The 17,723-nt window shown below is 44.0% G+C and overlaps 1 long non-coding RNA gene across 1 annotated transcript in view; it reads left to right on the forward strand.

The window, feature by feature from the left end:
* The window catches only part of LOC115073393, a 143,413-nt gene extending 126,649 nt beyond the window's left edge, over nt 1–16,764 (forward strand). Inside the window, exons 2-3 of the long non-coding RNA XR_003852009.1 lie at nt 15,776–15,837; nt 16,690–16,764. This is a non-coding gene — a long non-coding RNA (uncharacterized LOC115073393). The remainder of the gene's footprint in view (nt 1–15,775; nt 15,838–16,689) is intronic.
* The last annotated feature ends 959 nt before the right edge of the window (nt 16,765–17,723 follow it).

Consider the following 17,723-nt stretch of genomic DNA (forward strand, 5'->3'; position numbering starts at 1 on the left):
GTTTTAGGGGGTTTTAGTGTGCCGGTTCACAATTTTAACGATTTTCACGATACTCTAAACACCCAAACGGCGACGATACGATTCCCTCCCTCTCCCAGCCGAAATCGATCGTTAAGACGATCGAGGACACGATTCACATCTCTAATGTATAGATTTGCTATGATGGATGCCTTCATGGCACTGATTGCAAAACCATGAATCTCTATAAAATATTCTCGCTGAAAGGCAAAATAGTTGTTGAAATGTACCATTCAAGCCAATTCACAGATTGTCTGTAGGAATCCAATGAAAATGAGAATGGACTTCTAACATAGATCTAATAATAGAGTCACTTCCTGAGTTATATTGGTATAAGACTCCATATCTAAGGTGACTAGAATCATATCTGCTGTAAGAAATTGCATCTTTAGTAAAAATTGTAACAAATGCAAATCTAGATTATGATACAAAATGTTTAAAAACCAAATCTATAAATACTGATAGAAGCTCTAATAAAGATCCCTTTGATATGATAGGTCATCCCAGCGGAACAATGGTTTATGGATGTTAGGGACATTATATATGTCACAGGTGTCTGAAGAGACTTAAGGATGAATTTTAAAAGCTGTACGCTTGGCCAATCCAGGAGATACATGTATGGCTTGAACGCGTGCAGGCCACATGGATTTTCAGAGACCCATAGCCAGTGCACGTATCTCTCCCGGTACACAAACAATGAAGGTTTGGGGAAAATGGGTGGGCCAGAGGCGCAGTGTGGGCAGGGCATGGGTGGACTGGGACAGTGCCAGCAAGTCTGTGTCGCGAAGAAGTGCATGCCGGGATTGGACACTGGGTAAGTATTAAAACCAAAAAAATCTAGGGTAATCAGTGGGGTTTTAGGGGTTGGGGCTGGTAGGGTAAAAGGGAGGCAGGTTAGGAAGAGGGTTTGGGAAGTTCGCTCCTTTACAGGGGTGAACTGGGAGGGAACAGGGAAACTGGCCTTTCATGTTGCATGTACCTGCTAAAATTCCCCACCCCTTTATGCGATTGAGATGGGATTTGCACGTTGTGTAAAATCGTGTACGCATGTGCCGATTTTATAACATCTGTGCAAAAACATGTGCATGTTATAAAATTGACACATTGATGAGCATGCCACAGCAAATGTGTGGGCACGTGCGCCCACCTAGCGGTTTGATAATTACCGTCTCAACTTTTAAAAGTCTAGATTTACAATTAGAATACCCTGTTTCAAAGAACAAGTAATCAAATCAGAACTCTGTATCTTAAGCTGATCTGTATGATCATGTTCTATTTTTATGAAATAAACTGTATTACTGAATTGTTTATATATTTCAGTACAATATTGCTGCCGACTTTATATAACAACTCTGCCATCTTTATAACATCGGCAGCTTGCACCCTCGTGTGCCCTCTCCCCCACCCTAGGCCATCCCAACATCAATATACATAACACATGTACTCCAAATTTGGTGAAAAACAGGCCGCAGCTTTATTGATTATTAACATGAAATAAATGTATTGGTACCCGAGTGGTTGTGCGTCCCTTAATATTACCGTCCGTGCTTCGTGCTGGCGTCCGCCATGTAAGCCAGTCCACCAAAACCTCTTACCGGCCCCCCGCCGTGTTCAAGCCATGGGGCCATTCCTCCGGGTAGCACACGCCCACCTTTACGCACTTTCCAATCTCCTAGGACCCTGGTTTGTCCACCGTGTCCTCCCGGCCCCCACCTGGCCTACCCACTCGGGTACCCCCGCCACCAGGCTGGGATAGTGTTAACTTGTCCCAGGCCCCCCCCAACTCCCTTACTGTGGCCATTACTGCACCCTTACTGCATCCTTACTGTGGCCATTACCTTTTCCAAAGCTTCTTGTATGGCGTTATTAAACAGATCATACCCCACATCTGACAGGTGTATCAAATCCGGCTGATATAAACCCAAGCATGGCTCATCCGCCCACTCATGCCTGATGGTCAGTCTGATGGTCAGCCAAGATGTCCCTGTTTGTCGGGCCTCTCCGCATGACCCGCGGAGAGATGCTGCTATCGGCGCCATGTCCCTTCCTAGGCGCGTGTGCGTACATCATTAGTTCTTTTAAAGGGCCCGCAGCGGGAACCTGGCCGTGGACCCGGATGCTGACATAAGACTCTTCAGTGAATAAAAGCTCAGGCAATGCCTTTGCAACAGGTCTCCTCGTACTCTGAATACTCGTTGCTGATCTTAGATTCATCTCTTCATTGTGTTCCTGTTTCCTGTTGTTCCTGGTTCCTGTTGTCCTTGTTCCTGTTAGTCTATGTGTTGGACTGACTCTTTGGATTTGACCATTGCTACGCCTGACTATTCTTCAGCTTCTCTCCAGCCCTGGACCTCCGCTACGCCTGACTACTCTTCAGCTTCTCTCCAGCCCTGAACCTCTGCAACGCCTGACTACGCTTCAGCTTCTCTCCAGCCCTGGACTTCCGCTACACCTGAACAATCTTCAGCTTCTCTCCAGTCATGGACCTCCGCAACACCTGACTATTCAGCTTCTCTCCAGCCCCAGACCTCCTCTACGCCTGACTACTCTTCAGCTTCTCTCCAGCCCTGGACCTCTGCTACGCCTGACTACGCTTCAGCTTCTCTCCAGCCCTGGACTTCCGCTACACCTGACCACTCTTCAGCTTCTCTCCAGTCATGGACCTCCGCAACACCTGACTATTCAGCTTCTCTCCAGCCCCAGACCTCCGCTACACGTGACCATGCTTGCCTCTCCATGCCCTGACCATTGCCTTGATTGACTACACCTGCCTTCTCCATGCCCTGACCCTTGCTTTGAACGACTACGCTACAGACTTTCCTGTGTCCAGAGTTCTACATTGCTTGACACAACTTCCATTTGCCGCCAGCTCTGATCCTAGGCTGTCAGTGACGCCTCCTCTCGCCTATCCTCTGGACGTGGACATACAAGACATAGGCCTTCCTTTGCTTGAGTGCCTCAGGTTACACATTGTTCCTATGGCACCTGAGTTCCAGTACCGAATCCAGTCCAGGATAGGAATACGCCACCTACCGGCTGCTGTCTTTAGACTGAATCACCTTTCATCTCCCACTAACCTTGAGGCCGACCTAAGTCCTGCTGGCCCCAGCACCCAAAGGCTCAACCCGAGGGGAACAAGGGCTGGTATAAGTGAAGCTCCAGCGGCCTCTAGCTTCAGCCCACTCACCTGCTGACAGTGGGGACCCATAGGCCCTTGTCTACAGGTTGCGTCAACCCCACCTCAGCCCAAGGGTCCACCTCCAATGCAACAAACAAGTGGAAAGAGGAAGAAAGACCACAAGGCTCTTTGCAAACTGCTGTTTTCTCTTTAACACAGGCAACAGAGACAAAACCAATTACATTTACTCCTTTGTGTTTTTTTTATCTCAATCAGAGGGGAAGAAGGATTTTACCACTGCAGCCGTTAACCCCAGCAGTTCCCCCTTTTTCTCCTTCCCCACTGGTCTGCCACATGGAGACCAAGCCAGTAATCCAACCGGCAGCCTGCCTATCCAACCGGCAGCCTGCCTAACCCCCAAGCGGCAGGAGATAGAGGCTGAGATAACCCATGCCTAAGTATTTATATCTGTTCCCAGTCTCTCTTGGGCAAGGCCTCCAATGAGGCAATGGCTTTCCTTGGCACATGGGCTATCATAAAGGGCACTGGAAGCATGGTGACTTTTGATCCCAGTGACCCTTACCTCCTCCCTCTCTCCAATCTTGCAGGCAGCTGTCATGGGTTGATGACATAACCTGTGACAGCCCTTAGAGAGGAGTTTCATGATGCACTGATGCAGTGATATCACAGTCAGCACTAAGAATGATCACTGCTACGAGGCTTCCCCAATGGAGAAAAATATGTTGCTAGCCAGCTGGTGCAAAGGCACCTGGTTACAGGCATTGCTATGCATGTGGGTCAGTACGGAATGTTTGTTACTATTGCTGATTGTTTAATTTAAAAAAATGTAAAGTACAAGATATTTACCATTTTTTTACAGTAAAACCATGCCACTCAGTAAACCAGATAGTGAGATTTCCCTCCCAGCATGATATTCATGCTCCTTTCTAATATTCTCCTGAATAATGAAAATAAGAGAAGGAGACAATATAACAATTTGCATCTCCACTCACCATAAAATATTAGGTGAGCAAGCAAACCTCAGGCTGTTTATTCGTGTTATAGAATTTAATATAAGAACAAAAACCCACAGCCGTTGTAGATAAGAATTACTTTCTTTATTGTCACTACTCGTTACATTTATCCATGTTATAAAATCACCAGTTTCACAAATGTATTCAAATGCATTTTTTTCAACTAAATCACTTTAAGTACTTCAGACTTCCAAATACAAATATTGAATGATTTATGACTGGCAACATATCGAAAGTTAAATCAAGATAAATTAGGCTGCTGATTTTTATCAGGAAACCTATGTGAATACTGAAATCCTCTTCCATCCTAATAGTAGAGTTTTCAAGTAATATGCAATTGGCAAATTATTTATGCTTGATAGTCTGTTCACACTCAGGTCAAGCTACTTCTGGTTCTAAAAATATTGCCAGAATACCGTGGAAAACAATCCAGGTCATTGCTATTTAAATATGACTCAGTGAGCTTCTGGGGAAGGCTGACAAGTTCTATATAGTTATTTTAGAAAGTCTGTTGTTTAATATGTGAAATAATATCAGGTTATGAAAATGCTTATAGAGTTTTTAGCAGGTATCAGGCATTGAGGACAGAGAAAATGATGCTATTGGAATGAACAGTCTGGTCTTTTGTAACCTAATATAACTGCAGAAGAAAACTTTTATATTGTGTTTGAGAAGTTTTTAATCCCTTGGGAGTGTCAATAGGGATTCTAATGCTTTATAATATTTTTTGCATTATATTATTCTAGGTATGCACAACACTGATACATTATCAAACTGGCTGACAAAATGGTTGTATGTTTAATTCAAGAATCCAATAAATGGCAGTGTACAGAGGAAAAAGAGTTCAGAACAAATTAATCATTATTTAGAGTCAAGAAAGTAGCAAATGAAAGCTGAGAAGCAGGGGTGAATCAAGGCAATCTGCTTCCTTAAATGAGGGATGAGATGGCATTCATTCCTCTCCAAAGCACAGTGTAGGTCAAATCACCAAGAGAGCCAAGTTGAGGTGGGATGGGGTGAAGGGGGTCAAGAGTCCCAATGAATTCTGGCCCATCTGGTAATTTGAAATGCTGGGGAAGGGGAAAGACAGGGTCAGGGTCCATTTGGAAGGGTGGGGGAAGTGTGGGAAGCAGGTAGTAGATTTTATGGGAATGTGGCATTCCCAGTACCCTGAAAAAATGTGATAAAAGAAAAATATGTACAAGATTCTTCTCCCACCTCTTTTATGGTTTTCCATCTTGCTGTAAAGGCCTTTTTAGGCCTTTGTAGTTGAGATACTTTGTGTTTACAATTCACTTCACGCCACACCTTGGTTGTTGAGACAGTTTTGTGCTGTTTTTTATTAATAATACTCCTTCCCTTGGGAGTTTAGATACCTTTATGCTCTTTGTGATGGACCACACTTCATGTCTTTATAGTTCACATACCTTTGTGCTGTTTGTGATAGACCGTACTCCATACCTTGGTGATTTAGACAACTTTATGCTGTTTCTAATGGACCATACCCCATGTTTAGGAGGTTTTACACTTTTGTGCTGTTTGCATAGGATACACTCTATGCCTTGGAAGTTCAGACACATTGGTGTGGTTTGCAATTAACTTCAATCCACGGAGATCACGTGACACGTGAGAGGGAGTGGATGTAGCCGACCCTCTCGGGCTCCCTGATTTCTAATCTAACCCCATCCGGCCCTAATTGCTGTTCATTTTTGCGTGGAAGTCTCTCAATATCCCAGCGGCTATTATTGGTGAGCGGAACGGTAGCCAGATGTCGACCCGCACGGCGCGCAGGGACAAGGATTCGGCAAAAGAAAAAGTCAGGCCTACTGACTCGGCCTCTGAGGAGGAACACAGCATGGCAGACCTACCGGCACCAGCGAGCTGGGCAGATCTTCGCACCGCGGTAGTAGAGGCACTGGAGCCAGAGTTTAAAAAACTTTCGTCCCAACTCGGCGAGGTGACCACAGTGCTTGCTGGCTATGAAGCGCGATTCTCAGCCCTAGAGCAACGGGTTTCGGACGGCGAAGATGGCGCCCAGGCCATGCGGTCAGAGGTAGCGGAGCTACGTGCGGAGATCACCCGACACACAGCGCGTATTGAAGACCTTGAAAACAGGTCCAGGAGGTCCAATCTACATCTGGTAGGCCTCCCTGAGGAAATTGCGGATCGAGATTTGCCCCAAAAAATAGAAAACTGGTTGATTCGCGAACTGTCTCTGGGCACTGAGCACGGTCCCCTGAGAATAGAAAGAGCTCACCGGTTGGGGCAGAAAAGGGCTCAGCAAGAAAAACCACGAGTAGTAATAATAAAACTGTTAAATTATGCTCACAAAGTAGCGATCCTGCAGGCCAGCCGTCGGGGGGAAAGCGTTGTTGTATGAGGGAAAGAAGATTCTGATCTTCCAAGACTTTTCAGGGGCCCTATCTGCACAGCGCAGGGCTTTCTCCCCATTGTGTACACAGTTGTTTAATCTGGGTCAGAGAGCTGTGGTAGTATACCCAGCGAAGGTCCGTGTAAGTACACCTGGAGGACCCAGATGGTTTAGTGAGGTTGCTGACTTAAAAACTTACATTGGAACCCTGGATCGTGGGGCTGGAGAAAGTCCGGGCGGATGCAGCCCTGGGTCGGATACTGGAGACGACTGAGGGGGGATATGAGACGACTGAGGGGGATATGAGACGACTGAGGGGGGATATGAGACGACTGAGGGGGGATATGAGACGACTGAGGGGGGATATGATAGAGGTGTTTAAAATCATGAGAGGTCTAGAACGGGTAGATGTGAATCGGTTATTTACTCTTTCAGATAGTAGAAGGACTAGGGGACACTCCATGAAGTTAGCATGGGGCACATTTAAAACTAATCGGAGAAAGTTCTTTTTTACTCAACGCACAATTAAACTCTGGAATTTGTTGCCAGAGAATGTGGTTCGTGCAGGTAGTATAGCTGTGTTTAAAAAAGGATTGGATAAGTTCTTGGAGGAGAAGTCCATTACCTGCTATTAGGTTCACTTAGAGAATAGCCACTGCCATTAGCAATGGTTACATGGAATAGACTTAGTTTTTGGGTACTTGCCAGGTTCTTATGGCCTGGATTGGCCACTGTTGGAAACAGGATGCTGGGCTTGATGGACCCTTGGTCTGACCCAGTATGGCATTTTCTTATGTTCTTATGTTCTTATGTTCTTAAATGTACAGGACAGGCAGCCAGCTACTTAAGCTGAGAAGTTTCTACCGGCATGGCATGCATTGCCTAATCTATTGCTTATGGGGGCAGGGGGACCTGCACCCTTTGGTTACTTAATATTTGACAGTTAAGTCTGTTCACTGTTTTTTTTTTTCTCTCTTTTTCCAAGTTTCTGGCACATGCTGAAGCGGTGTGAACAGATCTCCACTTTGTGCTGCAATGGGATATTGGTATACTATAGGTGTTTAAATATTGTATTGTGAAATTGTTTATAGGGGGGAACAAAAGCTGTTATTTGTTCAACTGTTATGTTATGTTATTTCTATGGAGTCCCATCCCTTGTTATGTTGCTGCAAGCTGGATGGGGGGTGAAGAAAGGGGGGAGGGGGCAGAGGAGCCCGAGTGTCTTAACAGGATCTCTTAGGTGGGGAATTAGTTGAGATGAGACTTCTGGGGAGTCTAATTAGGGGAAGGGGGGTGGGGGGGGGGGAAGGGGGGAGGAATGGAGCGGGGAGGAGGGTCAGGGAAAGATACAAGGTGCTGGCATGATACAGATTTCAAACATTTTGGTGGCATGTGGCGTGGGGAAATCACATTCACAGGGAGATGGCCAGAGCTGGGGTGGTCATCATTCCCTTGGAGTTGGGAAATTCTCATTGTTCAAATTACTTTTCTATGGCGTGATATGGGGTAAATGGCTATGCGTAATCTCAAATTGATATCCTGGAATGTATGTGGTATTAATACACCTGTCAAACGGTCGAAGGTATTACAGGCCTTGAAGAGACAGGCTGCGGACATAGCATTCTTGCAGGAAACCCATCTTACAGATGTGGAGCACCTGAAATTATGTCAGTCTTGGGTGGGTTCGGTGTATTATGCCTCCGCCACCACGAGGTCAGCGGGGGTAGCTATCCTGGTGCGCAAAAATCTCCCGCTACAAGTTCTTTCTGAACATAAAGATCCTCAGGGTCGCTTTCTTATTTTAGAAGTAACAATTAATCAGATGCCTATGGTGTTGTGCAACCTGTATACCCCAAATTCTCAGCAAATGCCTTTCTTTCAGAATATACATAAAATGTTACTTTCATATATGGACAAATTCCTGGTAGTGGGGGGAGATTACAATTCTTTACAGGACCCCGAATTAGATAGCTCTGCCACTCTGCGGCGGACGGGGGTCAAGGGTCGGGGGATACAGCTCCTTGAACAGAGTTTGCACCTGGTTGATGCATGGCGAGCTCTAAACCCTTTTGAGCGGGAATTTACACATGTCTCCAGAGCTCATTCCACACAATCCCGTATTGACTATTGGTTAGTCAGCACACATTCCTTCTCCAAAATTTCAGGAGTAGGAATTGGAGACATTATTGTCTCAGATCATGCCCCAATTTGGGTGGATCTGGCAGTGCTCCCTCAAGTGAGTGACTGTAGGGGCTGGCGCTTCCCTTATTATCTGGCAGAGGACACAGCGTTTCAAACCTTTTTATTGGAACGATGGACAGATTTTGCAACCCTAAATGCCCAACATAGCAGTGATCCAGTACTGTTCTGGAACACTGCTAAAGCTGTCCTTAGGGGAGATATTATCTCGTATATATCACATCGGAAAAAAGTGCTAAATAATCAATTATTGACCCTGACAAAGAAATTGCAACAGGCTAAAGGGGCACTAAATCGTTCTTGCACATCAGTAACCAAGAGTGATTATAGAACCATTCAATCAGCTTTGAACTCACTGCTACACCAGAGGGCTAAACACAGCATTCTATATCACCAACATAGGCTCTATAGATATGGTAACAAATCTGGGAAGCTTCTGGCCAACTTAGTTAAGTCTAATAGAGGGTCCCGGCATATCACGGCTCTTCGTACGCCACAAGGCCACATAGTTCATGAAACCCCTAAAATCCTAAAAGTTTTTCGGGATTATTATGCGGCATTGTATCGGGCTGAGGGCTGGGACTCAAGTCAATGGGACTCATTTAGTGCCGCGTTAAACCTCCCTATCCTGACCCAGGCTCAGCAAGAGGGGCTTAACCGACCCATTACGGAGGATGAGGTTCGACAGGTTATTCGGAGTTCCCCAAGGTTTAAGGCCCCAGGGCCGGATGGATATAGGGCAGACTTTTATAGGTGTCTTTCAGAGCCCTTCTCCCCCTTGTTGCCATTAGTTTTTACAGCACTAATCTCGAAGGGAAGTTTTCCGGTGCATGGGAATAGGGCCCACATCACTCTAATTCCCAAGCCTGGGAAGGATACCCTGCACCCTGCTTCCTATCTCTTTATTAGATGTGGACCATAAACTGTTGGCGAAAATTATGGCAGATAGATTGAGTGCCGTTTTGCCACAGATGATTCAACCGGGCCAAGTAGGCTTTGTGAAAAAACGCTATGCCTTGACTAATATCCGGAAGCTAACAATTGCTATGCATCTCTGCACCAGACACAATATTCCCTTCCTCATTGCTAGTCTAGATGCAGAGAAGGCTTTCGACCGGGTGGAATGGGGGTTTATGTTTGCCCTATTGAGAGACATGGGATTTGGAGGTTTTTTCTATCAAGCCTTGCAACTCCTATACTCGGGCCCGGTTGCCTCATTAATGGTGAATGGTCAATTTTCCCCTGAATTCCAGGTCTTTCGGGGTACCCGACAGGGCTGTCCCTTATCCCCTCTCCTTTTTCTCTTGACCCTGGAGCCTCTATTACTGGCTATTCAAACGTTCCGAGCGATCCGAGGGGTGTTATTTCAGGCGCCAGGGAAAAAGGAGATTTTCAAATATGCCGCGTTTGCGGACGATCTCTTGGTATTCCTTACTAATCCAAGAGACTCCTTGCCGGCCCTTTTGGAGGTGGTTAGGGACTATGGTGGTATTTCGGGTTTTCGCATTAATTGGGAGAAATCAGAGGCCATGGGATTCCCGATGTCTATACAGGAGCAGTGGGAGGGCCCTTTCCCACTGCACTGGGCGAACGGTGTAATAAAATATTTGGGGATTGATATAGCCTTAGATTTATTTAAGTTATACGACTTAAACATCCAAAAATTACTGAGACTCACGAGAGATAAGCTCAAACTTTGGAAAAGCCTCCCTCTTTCTGTAGGGGGGCGAGTTAATTTGTTTAAGATGATCATACTACCTAAATGGTTGTATGTGTTGCAGAACCTACCTCTTATTCTAAAACGTAACGATTTGGCCGCCCTTCAACTGATGATGCGGGCATTTCTTTGGCAGGGGAAAAAGGCGCGCATACCATTGTCCTGGCTTATGTTGCGTTGGGGAGCAGGGGGAATGGGAGTTCCCGACCTTCAGTCTTATTGTGTGGCGGCCAACCTCCAGATTGTTAGGGAATGGATATTGGGAATCCCCTTTTGTATTGACTTGGTGGCTGAATCCACATTGGTGGCCCCCTTCGTGTTGACCTATGTACTGATGGGGCCGGGGAAGGAGCTACCGTCTGCAATCTCTCGGAATCCACTGGTTGTCCCGTTTTGAAAATCCTGGCAATACCTTACAAAGAAGTTGGGACTGCCTCGATGTAACCCTTACCTTCTCCCAGTTCAGGGCAACCCAGAGTTTTTACCAGGATCCCAAGATGTTAGTCTGCGGGGATGGGCCTCGAAGGGTATCACTCATTTGGGGCACTTGGTGAACCCGGAAGGGATACTAATGCCGTTCCCCACAGTACAACGTATATATGGTTTGACCCGGGTCCAGTTCTTTGGGTATCTACAAATCCGACATTACATATTATCACTGCAGATTGGTACTCAGACTTCCACACATTTAGCGGCGTTAGAATCCTTTTTTCAGTTGGGAAGGGAGCGGCCATTATCTCTCTCGACATATTATAGGGCTCTTCAACGAGGTATGTCACAGCGTACCTATGAGACTTCAGTAGAGTGTTGGACCAAAGATGGAGTATTCACGGTTACAGTGGCAATCTTCTCTGCATGTATGGGGAATTTAAAAAGGTCCAGTGAAAATATGTATTACCGGGAAATGCAATACAAGTTTCTGCGGAGGGCCTTTGTCTCTCCACAGGTTGCATGGAGAGCGCGGCTCATAACAGATTCGACATGCCCTCGTTGTCACCTTGCAATTGGCACTTTGTCTCACGCATTCTGGGCTTGTCCCCTTGTTCAACAGTTCTGGCAGAAAATTGTAAATTACTTACAACGCCTCCTGAAAATACGTTTTCCAGTTACCCCGCAGCTGATTCTTTTTGATTGCATTCCCCAGTCGGTTATAAGAAAAGCAGGATTGAGAACTCTGATTAAAAAGGCCTGGCTGGTGGGGAAAAAAAGTTATTCTACTTAATTGGTTGGAGATATCTGCACCATCGTATTGGACTTGGCGTAATCATTTTCATCGAATGATGTATATGGACAGTTTTACTTCTAAGTTGTCGCCATCGCACCGAAGACTTTTCTTGGAGACCTGGGAGGTATATGTGCAGACTTTGCCACATCGGGCTCGCAGCTTGATCCTCAATGCCTGATGTTTGTTTGTTCTTCTTTTTTTGTTTTTTGGGTTAGTGATAGACCCATGCCTTCAATGTTATGATTGGACTCTAGTATACATGGATGTCTCAACTGGTTTGTCAGCCAGGCCTTGGGTAGGGGAAGGGGGGGGGGAAGGGGGGTAAAGGGGGAGAAGCGGGACGGGGAGGTTTGGAGAGGGTGAGGGTTTGGGGATAAGCATACTGGACTCCTGTTCCTTCTTGTTTAAGCAGAGCTAGCCCGCTATAGTTGTTCAATATGTCAGACTGGGGGAGGTATCAGAGTGCAGCCTCTCCTAGTTTGTTGGCGACATGAGTATTCTCTAGGGTGGCTCTAGAGATGTCTTAGACACAGTTATAGATATCTGGAAGGGGGAAAAATTGAGGAGTGTTTCCTCATGGTTCTGTGATTTGTGTCATCAATATCGTTTGCTGTATTATCTTTGCTTGTCTGTTATCGGCAAAGTTTCATATTGTGTCTGAGGATCACTCAATAAAAATTGTATTACAAAAAAAAACAAAAAACTTCAATCCACATCAGATTTGACAACTCTGTACTGTCTGAGATTTTCTGCACCATGTGCCCTGAAGGTTTTGGTGTTTGCAATTTCCCACACTGTATGCCTTAGGGGGATTTGATACCTTTGTCCTGTTTGCAATTCCCCGCATCTATGGGGTTTTGCTGACACTCTGCCTACCTGCCATGAAACAGATGTACCACAATAGGGGTCTTGCTATCCTTGTGTCTAAGCTGAATTACCCCTGATCTACCAAGAGATATGTGCATGCCCAAGTCCAGTGCCAAGTTAGTGTACTTCTGCTATGAGGAGGTGTAACTTAAAAAATAAGAAAAAACTAATTTCTTTTGGGTTTAAATGGTCTGTGGTAACTGTGTATAAAACAAATGAAATGAAATGAAAATGTTTTCTCTTCACACTAGGAATGTGCAGGGGAAAAAATTGTTTTTGTTTTCAGCTCATCTTTGAAAATTGTTTTTCTGCTGAATTTCAGTTTGTGGATTGTTTGATTCATTTCTTTTGTGAGAAAAAAAATGAACCAAACAATTTAAAATAAATCCCCCCCCCCCCCGCCCAAATGGCAAAAAAACAAAAATAAGTTCTCTCAAGACCACCTGCCAGCCTGGAAAAATGCCAGGGCCAGAATATCCCCCAGACCCCAAATACCTGGTCTGGTGAGAATCTGCCGGTGAGACCTAAACCCAGGCTGAATCCTCAGCCTTGCTTAGGCCTACACAAGACCGATGCCTTGGCTGAACCCAGATCTGAAGTCTGGTCCTCAGCGTAGGCAGGAGCCCATACCCAGGCCCAACACCACAAGCTGACCCAGAGGCCGAGTCTAAATGCCTGTACCTTGGCCTAGGGTAGAACCCTGACCAAGACCTGCAACTGAGCTTCATAAAAAGGTTTTTTCTCTCTCTCTCTTTCGTTCTTCCTCTCCCTTTCTCTATCTCTCTCTCTCTCTCTCTCTCTCACCAGACTCCTGCACTCAGCAAGGAGCTGTGGCACACATAAAGTATGTGCACACAGCTGTAGACCTACCACATGTAGGTTATAAATGAGAACATCTTTTTGTGCACAGCAAGATGCGCATATTTGTGAGTGCATGTGTGGCCCTTTTAAAATCTACCCTTTATGTATTTTAAAAAGAAAAATACTAAAAAATTTAAATGAACCAACACAATGCATGACATTTTATATTTTTCTTGTTTTGTGGTGCTCCATTGATCATAGTGATAACCGTACCAGAAATTACATTTTTGTGTATATCATCAATAAGTCCATGATACCACATACAATACATTTTGGATTCTGATTATTTATAAAATCAGGACATTCTTTTGAATATTTATCGCATTCTCATTCAGAATCTCTAATGGAGTTTTCTCCAATTTTGTTAATAAAAAATGGGTTTTCTAAATGATGTTCTTATAGTTAATATTTCATATCTATTTATTTATTTATTTCCAACAATTTATATTCTAGGGATGTGAGTCAGGTGCCTGATCGTTTGTGCTTTCGGGTTCATCTGCCCTTGGGAAAATCTCATTTTCCCACAGATCGGCATTTTTTTTTAGTAAAAAATCATTTTTCGGCATAGTGGGCACTAATGGGAGTTGGTGCACACTAACGGCGAGTAGTGCACACTAACGAGACTTATTGCGTGCTACTGCAATCATCAGTATACTAGAGATGTGCACATCAGTGCACTAGAGATGTGAATTGGAACCGGTATAGGTTCGAATTCCGGTTCCGATTCACATTGCAAAATTTTTATCTTGCAGTCCGATTGGGTTTTTTTTTATCAGCTGCGCCCGAGCCGATAACCAAAAAATTCAGCCGACTCTTTAAAATGAGTTTGTTAGTATCCCCCCACCCTCCGGACCCCCCCCCCAATTTTTTTTAAATACATGGTGGTCCAGCGGGGGTCCTGGGAGCTTTCTCCCGCACTCGGGCCGTCGGCTGCTAGTAAACAAAATGGCGCTGATGGCCCTTTGCCCTTAGCATGTGACAGGGTATCCGTACCATTGGCCAGTCCCTGTCACATGGTAAGAGCAATGGACGGCCGGCACCATCTTTAAAAATGGCGTGGGCCATCCAGTGCACCTACCATTGACAGGGGCCGCCCAATGGCACCGATAGCCCCTGTCACATGGTAAGAGCAAAGGGCCATCGGCGCCATTTTGATTAGTGGCAGCTGACAGCCCAAGCATGGGAGAATGCTCCTGGGAACCCCGCTGGACCACCAGGTATTTAAAAAAAATTTTGGGGGGTCTGGAGGGTAGGGGGATACTAACAAACTCATTTTAAAGGGTCCAGTTGTGTTTTTAGGTTGTGTCCTTTCTTCCCACCCACCCCCCCCATAACGATAAGAAAACCCACTAAATTAATCGTGGGGTTTCCTATCGCTATCAGGAACCCCCCGATATCTGACGATATTGAAAATATTGGATGATATTTTCAATCGTCAGATAAATGATTCACATCCCTAGTGTGCACTACCTCATCGGTAGTGCGCGATAAGGCCCGTTAATGCATACTTCTGAAAAATGTTACTTAATGGTTTTAAAGTAACAACTGAGAAAGTGTTCATTAGCTAGAGGCATTCAGGTCTGAACTTCTGAACAGACAGCTGTCCTAAAGCATATACTTTTTTTTCATCTTTTTTATTTTCCCACTGTAGAATGGAACTTGACAGGGAGTCATATTCCCCCCCCCCCCCCATCCTCTTCCAAGGTGGTAGCTAGTGGCAAATTCATGTCTAGGAAGCCCCGCTTTACTCATGCTGAAGTGGACCTCCTAGCCAGGCTACTCCTCCTGGATGAGGAGAATCTTTACACCCCCCCAGGCTCAGGCCTAACCTGCAAAGGGAGTCTTCTGCCTGGGCTTCTCTCCACGAGAAGCTCTGCCGGAGAGCCTCTTACCCTCGTGAGATCAAAGATCTCAAGATGAGCGATAATAATGTTGGTCATATTATTAATTATTTATATTTAGTATTTGAAAATTGAATAGAGTATGAGTAGTAGTAGTAGTAACATAGAGTGAGTTATATAAAGTTATCAGTACTAATAATTTAAAATAAATATATTTTAGAAGAACAGAAATAGTAGTAGTGTACCATCCTTACCCTATATAGGGTAAGGATGGTACACGCACTACCGATGACTACAAAAGAAAGAAAGTTATCTGTGGTATTAATATTAATATTTATCATTTTGAAATGGTGGTATTTGGTATTTTGAATGCTATATTGAAAGATAACTGTATAAAATACTATTTTTTTATTACTGACTTTTCTATGATGCATAAAAAATAACCTAGTAAATCAAGGCAAAACTTGGCATGTTGTAATTATTAATCAGTGTCATTCTTTTTCCTTTATCCATCTAATTCTCAGGTCGTCACCTACGACTTCACAAGGGTGAGTGGCTCAAGGAGATCCGCAGAACCCTGTATAGGGTAAGGATGGTACACTACTACTATTTCTGTTCTTCTAAAATATATTTATTTTAAATTATTAGTACTGATAACTTTATATAACTCACTCTATGTTACTACTACTACTACTCATACTCTATTCAATTTTCAAATACTAAATATAAATAATTAATAATATGACCAACATTATTATCGCTCATCTTGAGATCTTTGATCTCACGAGGGTAAGAGGCTCTCCGGCAGAGCTTCTCGTGGAGAGAAGCCCAGGCAGAAGACTCCCTTTGCAGGTTAGGCCTGAGCCTGGGGGGGTGTAAAGATTCTCCTCATCCAGGAGGAGTAGCCTGGCTAGGAGGTCCACTTCAGCATGAGTAAAGCGGGGCTTCCTAGACATGAATTTGCCACTAGCTACCACCTTGGAAGAGGATGGGGGGGGGAATATGACTCCCTGTCAAGTTCCATTCTACAGTGGGAAAATAAAAAAGATGAAAAAAAAGTATATGCTTTAGGACAGCTGTCTGTTCAGAAGTTCAGACCTGAATGCCTCTAGCTAATGAACACTTTCTCAGTTGTTACTTTAAAACCATTAAGTAACATTTTTCAGAAGTATGCATTAACGGGCCTTATCGCGCACTACCGATGACTACAAAAGAAAGAAAGTTATCTGTGGTATTAATATTAATATTTATCATTTTGAAATGGTGGTATTTGGTATTTTGAATGCTATATTGAAAGATAACTGTATAAAATACTATTTTTTTTATTACTGACTTTTCTATGATGCATAAAAAATAACCTAGTAAATCAAGGCAAAACTTGGCATGTTGTAATTATTAATCAGTGTCATTCTTTTTCCTTTATCCATCTAATTCTCAGGTCGTCACCTACGACTTCACAAGGGTGAGTGGCTCAAGGAGATCCGCAGAACCCTGTCCCGTCCCTTGCTTGGTAGGTTTTTTTCAGAATACTACACAAGTTCACAAATATTATTCAATTAATTGTAAAGGAATTTGTGTTTAATAATGTTTGTTTATTATAACAGTGAATGAATGCTTGTGTCTGATCTCATTCCTGTTTTTAAAATTTTAACTGTTCTCTGAATTTTGATTTTTCTTGTACAGAACCACACTGCGGCAGGGATGAGTCTAGAGATGCATACGTTTTATATCATACACGTGTACTTGCATGTTATAAAATAGACTGGATGTGTGTACATGTGCATGTAATTTTAAATGGATGCACGCATGTACATGTAAATGCTGCATCTACCACATAAGTAGGGGAATTTTAGAAGGGATGTGCACCGGCACTATTCACCATTTTCCCAGTTCATTTCAAGTTCACTCAGTTAAGGATTAGTATTTCCAAATCCACCTAATTTAATAGCCACCCTTCCCCTCTATTAGCTGCAACCCTTAAAATCCTGCTGACAATCCTAGATTTTTTGTTTTAGTACTTCTATTCCATCAATAGCAGAAGTAAATTTTCACAGCAGGGGAGCATCTACAAGGGTACATAACTATTTATGCACACATTTCTTGGCCAGGCTCCAACGCACCCATGCCCCACCCATATCATGCCCTTGCTCTACCTCTTTTTGGAATCTTTTCACTTGGGTGTGTATATCCCCATTTTGGCACATGCAAGGCTTTTAAAATTTATCTTTAAGGAAAAGCCACAGAACTGCTTTTATAATCAAAACGAAAATGCATTCAAGCAGCATAATATATATTATCAAAAAGACTGCTCACCTTGTAAAATGTTGCTAACAGTAATTTTTGCTCTGGGTTTGACAGTTGCTTGGTTTCAATTATTAATATTTCTATCCTTAACATAAGGCTTGAAATAACCTACATTGAGAAGCAGTTACTACTTTCACAAACCTGCTTGGCAGACAGGATTGACTATTT

This window comes from Rhinatrema bivittatum, chromosome 1 (genome assembly GCF_901001135.1).
Source record: "Rhinatrema bivittatum chromosome 1, aRhiBiv1.1, whole genome shotgun sequence".
Lineage (NCBI taxonomy): Eukaryota > Metazoa > Chordata > Amphibia > Gymnophiona > Rhinatrematidae > Rhinatrema > Rhinatrema bivittatum.